Here is an 8105-nt window from a genome sequence, read left to right as displayed (position 1 = left end):
GATTCAACAACATCTCGGACCTTCACATGCTCACCCAGGACACCTTTCTATCTGTGGAAAAATGGCAAGCAGAAAATCTACTTATCCTAAACCCTAAGAAAACCAAGCTACTGTTATTCTTCCCCCAGACACTCTCTCACCTAAAGTCTAACTTTCCTATCTCATCCTCCAATAACACCAAAATACAACCTGACTCCCACACAAAACTTCTAGGAGCCATCATTGACGACGAACTTAAATTTAACCTACACATTCTATAAAGTTTAAAGAAAACTCACCAAAAGCTAGGTATGCTCTGCCGACACCATAGATTCCTGACCTACGATACCAGACTGTCCCTATCACAGGCTCTTCTTTTCCCCACCCTTCTCTATGCCACCTGTATTCTAACTAATATTCAGATAACTACCCTGGCCAAACTACCATAAAATAGCAAGGTTTATCACAAACTCCCCACAGAACTCACACCATTGCCTCTCACTCAACTCACTACAATGGCTAGAACTCCCAGAACAACTGCTTCTATCTCAGTTTCACATTATTCCCTCCATACTGTATAAACCATCAACCTGCCCTGCCCTGTCCTCCTTGGTTTCCACCTATACACCAACTCGCACACTTCGTACTTCTAACCAACAACTCCTCAACATCTATCAACCAAAAAGATCTATTGGTAGATTACTTTATAAATCCACCCTATCCCAGGCATGGAATAACCTCCCATCCCATTTACGCTCTGTAACACCCCCTTTACAATTTAAGAAAGAACTCAAACTTCACTTTATGAGGACAAAAAGTTGTACTTGCCATGATCCTACCTAACCACATTCTACTCTGTAGTACACACTCCAGTATAATATATATTTTTCTTTTGAAATGTCTGAATTTAAGTGAACTTGTAATGTTTTTCCAATTTAATGGATTGTTTTGAAATTGTACACTGTACAATTTTATGCATGTTAAACTATTATGTATACTTAATCTGTATGTAATTGGAGCTTTTCTCCTCGGGTCTCCACTGAAAATGGGCTCCTGGTCCAGTTGGACCAACCCGGTTAACAAATGTAAATAAATAAATAAATAAATAAACTAATACTAGCCACACTATAGACTGTTAGCCCACATGAGCCAGCTGCTCATGTGCCAGCTGCAGAGGAGAAATCCCTTGAGACCTGGCATGCCAATCACTACACCAAAGCTCCGCCCAGAACACAGTGATGATCCCAGTGGTGGCAATTTTGCAAGACATCTATCCATCCAATAAATGGGAGCGCATGCATCAGCCTTCTCTGTAATGCAGGACCATGAGCATGGCTGTGGGCTGACAATTAAAAAAAAAATCGAAGGGGTAGGGTTTCCACCTTTTCAAATGCCCAAAGTGGGACATTTTTGGTACAAATGTCAGACTTTGCAGGCCAAAACATACCCACAGTCAGTACAAAGGACAGAACTTCACTTTTTTGCCTAAATAAAAGCTTATTCTTGCAGCATTTTGTTGCTTATTCTGTTTCTTATAACATTTAGGTGTCGCATAAAACAGTTATTCAGCATCTGAAACTATTACATAAAAATATAGGAAATAATTGTGTCCTAAAATCTCAGGGCATTTGCTATTTTTACAATTTTTTTGCAGGACACTGCCCAAAGAAGGACTGTCTCTCACAAAGTGGGACAGGTGGTAACCCTATAAAGGGGCTCTGAGCTGCACTCACCACACCTTCTGGTTAGTAACAGTTCCACCTGTACCAGTCTCACCATGATGTCTATAGATGGGAAACATTCAGTTTTTAGCATGCACCCAGTGCTCCATGAGCCATATACACGCACCTTCACAGCAGCTCAAAGCTATGTGCAAGGCATGCCTGCATACCTTTCAACTGTCCTTGATTTTGACTCAAATTTTAGCTCTGTCCCTTTTAATCCCTTCTAAAACTAATGACTTTTGGAGGAAAGGTGGTGAATTACACTTAATGAATAATGGCAATAATTAAGAATTATAGACTTCTTTTACTTCAGAAAATGTATATATATATATATATATATATATATATATATATATATATATATATATATATGGATTCACTTCATAACACTGAAAACTCAAAAAACTGAAAATGAGAAAACTTCATAATACAGAAAACCAAAACACTGAAACTTCATAACACTGAAAACTCAAAACACTGAAACTCAAAACACTGAAAACACATATCATACATATACACATATCATACATGCACTTAAGTGCAATCTTAGAGTTGATATATTTAAGTAGCAGGGGGTGTGGGGTGCGCAGCCCCCCTGCTTACACTTGGTGGAAAGTGCTATGATTTATGTTGTTTAAACTCAGTATATGTATGATATGTGTTTTCAGTGTTTTGAGTTTCAGTGTTTTGAGTTTTCAAGATTTTGAAGTTTCAGTGTTTTGGTTTCAGTGTTTTGAGCTTTCAGTGTTATGAAGTGAATCCATAAATATATATATATATATATATATATATATATATATATATATATATATATATATATATATATGTATATGTGTGTGTGTATATATATATATATATATATATATATATATATATATATATATACACACATATATGGTACTTACATATTATCGCACCACATTTTCCGACGTGCTGGACTTTATTCTCTTTTACTCAAACAATGACAAGGAAGTGTAATCAGGAAGGGCAGACTGTAAAAAACTCTTCTGGGATGTTGGTGGTGGCTTTTTAAAATGAGTAAGGGTACAAATTTGAGGATTTGTGGCTAGCATGCTTAAAAGTCATCAAGCATTGAATTCAGCGAGCGATCCCAGTGGCTGTCTGTATATACGTACGTTGGCCTGAAAGGAGTGTGGGCAGTCATAGCTTATGATGTTAGAAACACACACACACACACACACACACACACACACACACACACACACACACACACACACACACACACACACACTTCCAACGAATTAGCTGCTTTTGAGCACACTAGCCAGAAATCCTAACATGTGCAAACCCTTACTAGTTTTACAAACCCACCACCAAGATCGTGTTTTAACGGTCTACCCTTCCCGATTACTGTTTTTAAGACGTTAGACGGGGTACTGCTTTGCTTTTCTTTCCTTATGCTTTCCGTTCTCGGGGCAAAGGCTGAGAATGCGGAACGCGTTTTAAGTGGAACGTTGGACTTTCTTAACTGACATCTTGAGATGCTGACAGTAAATGGAGAAACCTATTTGTCAAACCTTATTTTTTCAGCCATTGAAGTGAAAAAACCATCCTAAAAACAATAACACATTAAAGAAAACACGTCTTTGAGATTTTCCCATACTTTATTGGTCCCAGTTGACACAAGGAGAAGCAATCAGCATCAGGGCGAAAATGTGGTTGCAATAATACGTATATATATATATATATATATATATATATATATATATATAAAATATAATATAAATATGCTCTGATTCTTCTGTCAATGTCTCAAGTTAATAGCACTTTTACAAGTGTCCCTAATTTTGTCTGGATTTGTCCCTGATTCTGTTGAAATTTGTCCCTGATTGGTTATATGCTGCCCACCCATCAGGTAAGGCTACCAATTGACTGTCTCCATTTCTTTCCAAAATCAGGGATCCATCACACCTGCTCACTTTCTCCCGCTTCAGTACATAAGCAGTACAGTCTGCAGCTTTGATCATTGTGAAATGTTTGCTTGTCACATCGCCGACAGACTAGAACGAAATCTTGGAAAGATAGCTTTCCATGTTGGGAGGTTTCTTCATAACTTCATCATACAGTCATACTTCTCAGCAGTTCAGAATTTCATAGAGTGTAACATAGCTCTCAACTGTCCATCTCCAAAATGAGGATCTCTGTCCATCATAAAGTGGAACAAATGGAACACATGCTGACAGCTTACTAACTAACAACTTCAAGTGGGAAGGTCATAGGATGGTTAAAATATGCTGGTTTTACTTATACAAAAGATTTTTTAATTAATTAATATAATTCTTTTCTGTTTACCCCAGATATCAGTTTAAAACTGAATGTGTGACAGAGCCTTTCAATGTGGAATTTGGAGGAACGTAACTTTTTTAAGACTCTAAATGAGGTACACTTGAGAGATGTGTTGAATGCAAAGACTTTAGCCTTTTTGTCCATTCGTCATGAAATGCACATTTGTTTCTTGGCAAATCATTGAGGACTGAATTCAATGAATATATGACAAAGGGTTCATGCCCTTCAGAAAAAAAGTAGGCTGTTGCAAAATGTGTTATTCTAGCAACTTTCTATGTAAGTTTGTAAGACCAGTATTTAAAACATGTCCCTGATTTATGGCTGTTGTCCTCCACCTTTTTTTTTTTTGTTTGTCCAGATTTCTTACACTGAGGGTGTTGACAGGTCTGGTGGTACGTTAGATTAAAACATTTCTTCAAGCTATACCTAAGGATTTAGCAGAAGTGTCAATAGTTAAGCAATTGTTATGGAACTTAACCGTGTTAGATGGAGCTTGTTTAAAACATCGCTGTCAAAGACTTACCTCTAGGAGCAGGAAGAAAGACAAAAATAAGTCCCCTGCATTAGGAACACAAAATATTGGTACTAGCAAGTATAAAAGAAGTTGCATTGGTTTAATCTTACCAAACAGCAGCCAATTCTGTAACCACAAGGTAACTCATAACTTTATAATCCTCATCCACACCAGACCACTGCCAGGGATATCTCTTATTTTCACACAGAATTGTATTCTCTCCTTCCTGTAAATCATCAATTCTTTGAAAGATGGAGTGGATTGGGGTTATTATATAATGAAAGTTGTAAACATGCAAATTGCTTGTGTGTGTGTGTGTGTGTGTGTGTGTGTGTGTGTGTGTGTGTGTGTGTGTGTGTGTGTGTGTGTGTGTGTGTGTGTTAGAAACATGTTATTTCAAGTCCTTTATTATGCCAGCCTTTAAGTTACAAGAACTAACATTTATTAAGTAACCCTGGTCATTTCAGCTTTATTCTCATTCTCATCCTCACTGCTTTGTCACTGCATATAAGAAACAGTGCAAAAAGTTTACTCAAATCAAAGTTGTGACACTTAAAAAGAAGCGGATTTAAATGCAGGATATATTTTTTCTCTCTGAGATGTCAGTGACTGGCCATATACATTTTGTATATTCAGGGTCTCCCTTACCCATTCAAGTTGTGCCTTTACTGTAAGGTTTATCTGTATATTGAGATTTATTGAGAGAGAGAGAGTGTGTGTGCATGTGTGTGTGTGTGTGTGTGTGTGTGTGTGTGTGTGTGTGTGTGTGTGTGTGTGTGTGTGTTTTGTGTGCACTTTGTCTTAGCACGTTCCTTTGCTCACATGACACTTTCTGTATTTCATTCACAGATTCAAGGCAACATATTCACTGGCAAGGTGCTAAAACTCTGGCAGCTGTGGACATAGTACCTCATTCACAAAAGGCACACTTCTTTAAACCGGATGCCTCCTACCGCACCATGAGCACAGTATTATCCAGTCCTACTTCTTCTTCTGTCTTGCACCACTCTTCGGTCCTGGCTAGCCATCATCCTCACCATCAGGCATCACAAAGTTTGGAAAGTGATCTGCTGGACACACTTACTTCATCTATATCTCTGGGAGGCATGCCAGCGCCTGACATTGGTGCCCCAGCCTCCCACCCACATGCCCACTTGACAACCATCAAGCATCTGTCCCAGCACCCACAGTCTTTGAACATGCACAACCCACAGAGCTTAGCTTCCCACAGTGTCATGCAGAGCAGTGAGACTGAGGTAGACCTGAGGAACCTCGAATCCTTTGCGGAGAGGTTCAATCAGAAAAGAATAAAACTTGGAGTCACACAATGTGGGATCTGCCTTGGCAAATTTGAAAATTCCAGGGGTTGGCTGTTTGAGTCAAAGCACTATCTGCAGATTTGAGTTGCTTACATTGTCTCATAACAATATGGTTGCCCTAAAACCCATTTTAGAGGCCTGGCTAGAGGAGGCGTAAAGCGCTTAACAGGAAAATATGAGCAGACCAGAGGTATTCATTGGAGGGGACAAGAAACGGAAAAGCATCTCCATTCTTGCCCCAGAAAAGCATTCCCTTGAAGCTTACTTCTCAGTGCAACCCCGACCTTCTTCGGAGAAGATCGCAGCCATTGCAGAGAAACTGGACCTGAAAAAGAACGCGGAGAGGGTTCTGTAACCAAAGACAGAAGGAAAAAAGGATGAAGTTTTCAGCTGCTTATTAAAGGCTACAGGTCATCAAGAATTTGTGAATGCCCTGTTGAAAGTCACTTAGGTGGCAGCTCTCAGCCAGTCAGGGACAACTTTCAACAGAATCAGGGACAAATCCAGAAGAAATCAGGGGACAAATCCAGAAGAAATCAGGGAGAATCAGGGACACTTTTAAAATAATAGGGCTATTAACTTGAGACATTGACCGAATCAGAGCATATGAATTAATATACTTTGTCTGAAGTAAAAGAAGTCTATAATTCTTAATTACTGCTATTATTCATTAAGTGTAATTCACCACCTTTCCTCCAAAAGTCTCTAGTTTTAAGAGGGACAGATCTAAAATTTGAGTTAAATTCAGGGACGTCCCTGAAAATCAGGGACAGTTGAGAGGTATGCGTGACTTGTAGGGACACCAGAAACAGAATGCTCCCCTTTCTGTGTCTGACAGCTGGATTTGGCACAGGGAATTAACTGCAAGTGAAGTTGGGACTTAACTGTTTGGAAATAAACAGTGTGTTTGCTGTTGAGCTGGGAGCCTGATGATAAGAATCTGGGAATTAAAAACTGAATGACTTTGATCTGTCATTTGCATTTTTCATGAAAAATTCTGAGAACAAAGCTAATGAAAGTTAGGATATGATCACAGTGCCTAAAATACATTTTGTGTTTATATCTGACAATATTTAATGGTGAGGAAATGCAGAGTAAGAGTTTATTAGAAATTATGTTTTGACATTGATGTCGCATCATACAATATGTTATATATATATAACACACACACACACACACACACACACACACACACACACACACACACACACACACACACACACACACACACACACACAATGACAGGCAGAACAAAGCACAACTCTTTTTATTGCATAGTTCCTATAACATGCCCCATATCAACTTCAACAGTAAGTTCACTGGCCCCATTTTCTACCTCATCAGTACTAGGAATCATTACAGTTTATTTGCAGGACAATAAAGGGATCATTTTGAGATTCTTCACTATCACCAAAAGACGCTTTGAAACCGAATAATTTAGCACATTCTTTTCTGTGAATGATGCTTCTTTAAGCCATTGCATCATTGCATGAAGCATGGTTGTATGTTTCAGTACATCATGTAATATTAAACACGTATTTATTAATGTAAATTGTGCACTTTTGTCTGGGATAACATTTTTTAATTATGCCAAATGCCATTTGTCTGTAGATGAATGCAGCTGTGAGAACCAGGTGCTCATATCGTCCAGTTTCTCTTTGTTGTTAAAGCTAAAAGTGTAAAGTTTTCAGAAAAAAAGTGGGTGGCTTGATGGGTGAGGTGAGCTATATATCAACTTACTTTTTCAGTGTAGCACTTTCATACGGTGTAATTTTCTTTCTTTCTTTATTTATCTGAAACAACCATGTTTCAAACGTCATCTCTATGAAAACAGCTTTAGCTATGTACTTGTTTATTTTGCCCCGGAATTTACAATAAAACGGACAGCAGGTTGTACCTCAGCAGATAAGAATGGTTCTTTTATTTATTTTTCATAGGGTTGCCTTCACTGAGAACACATAACGAATCAAATTTAAAATTTTTTCTCCTGGTGCTCTGGTTTTCTCCCACATTACAAAGACATGCAGTAGGTGGACTGGACACTCCAAACTGGCCGTAGGTGATAGTGTGTGTGCAAGTGAGTGGTATCAGTGACCTACAGTGGCAGGGCTAGCCACCCGGTGGTATAAACCTTGGCTCAAGATGATTGCTACTGCTGAAATGACACCCCGACCCCATGTGCAAAAATGGGAAAAGGGGTTGTGGATGGACGGAGCAAAGGAAACAATGTCCGAGTCAATTCTGTCACAGTTGCCATGTCAT

General features: G+C 38.7%; 1 pseudogene; it reads left to right on the top strand.

The window, feature by feature from the left end:
• The first annotated feature begins 5341 nt into the window (after window positions 1-5341).
• Window positions 5342-6460, top strand: LOC122790091 (annotated as a pseudogene).
• Window positions 6461-8105: the final 1645 nt, after the last annotated feature.

The sequence above is a fragment of the Protopterus annectens genome, chromosome 15.part0 (genome assembly GCF_019279795.1).
Source record: "Protopterus annectens isolate FY-2018-M chromosome 15.part0, PAN1.0, whole genome shotgun sequence".
NCBI classification, from domain to species: Eukaryota; Metazoa; Chordata; order Ceratodontiformes; family Protopteridae; genus Protopterus; species Protopterus annectens.
This window is presented reverse-complemented; position numbering and strand designations above follow the sequence as displayed.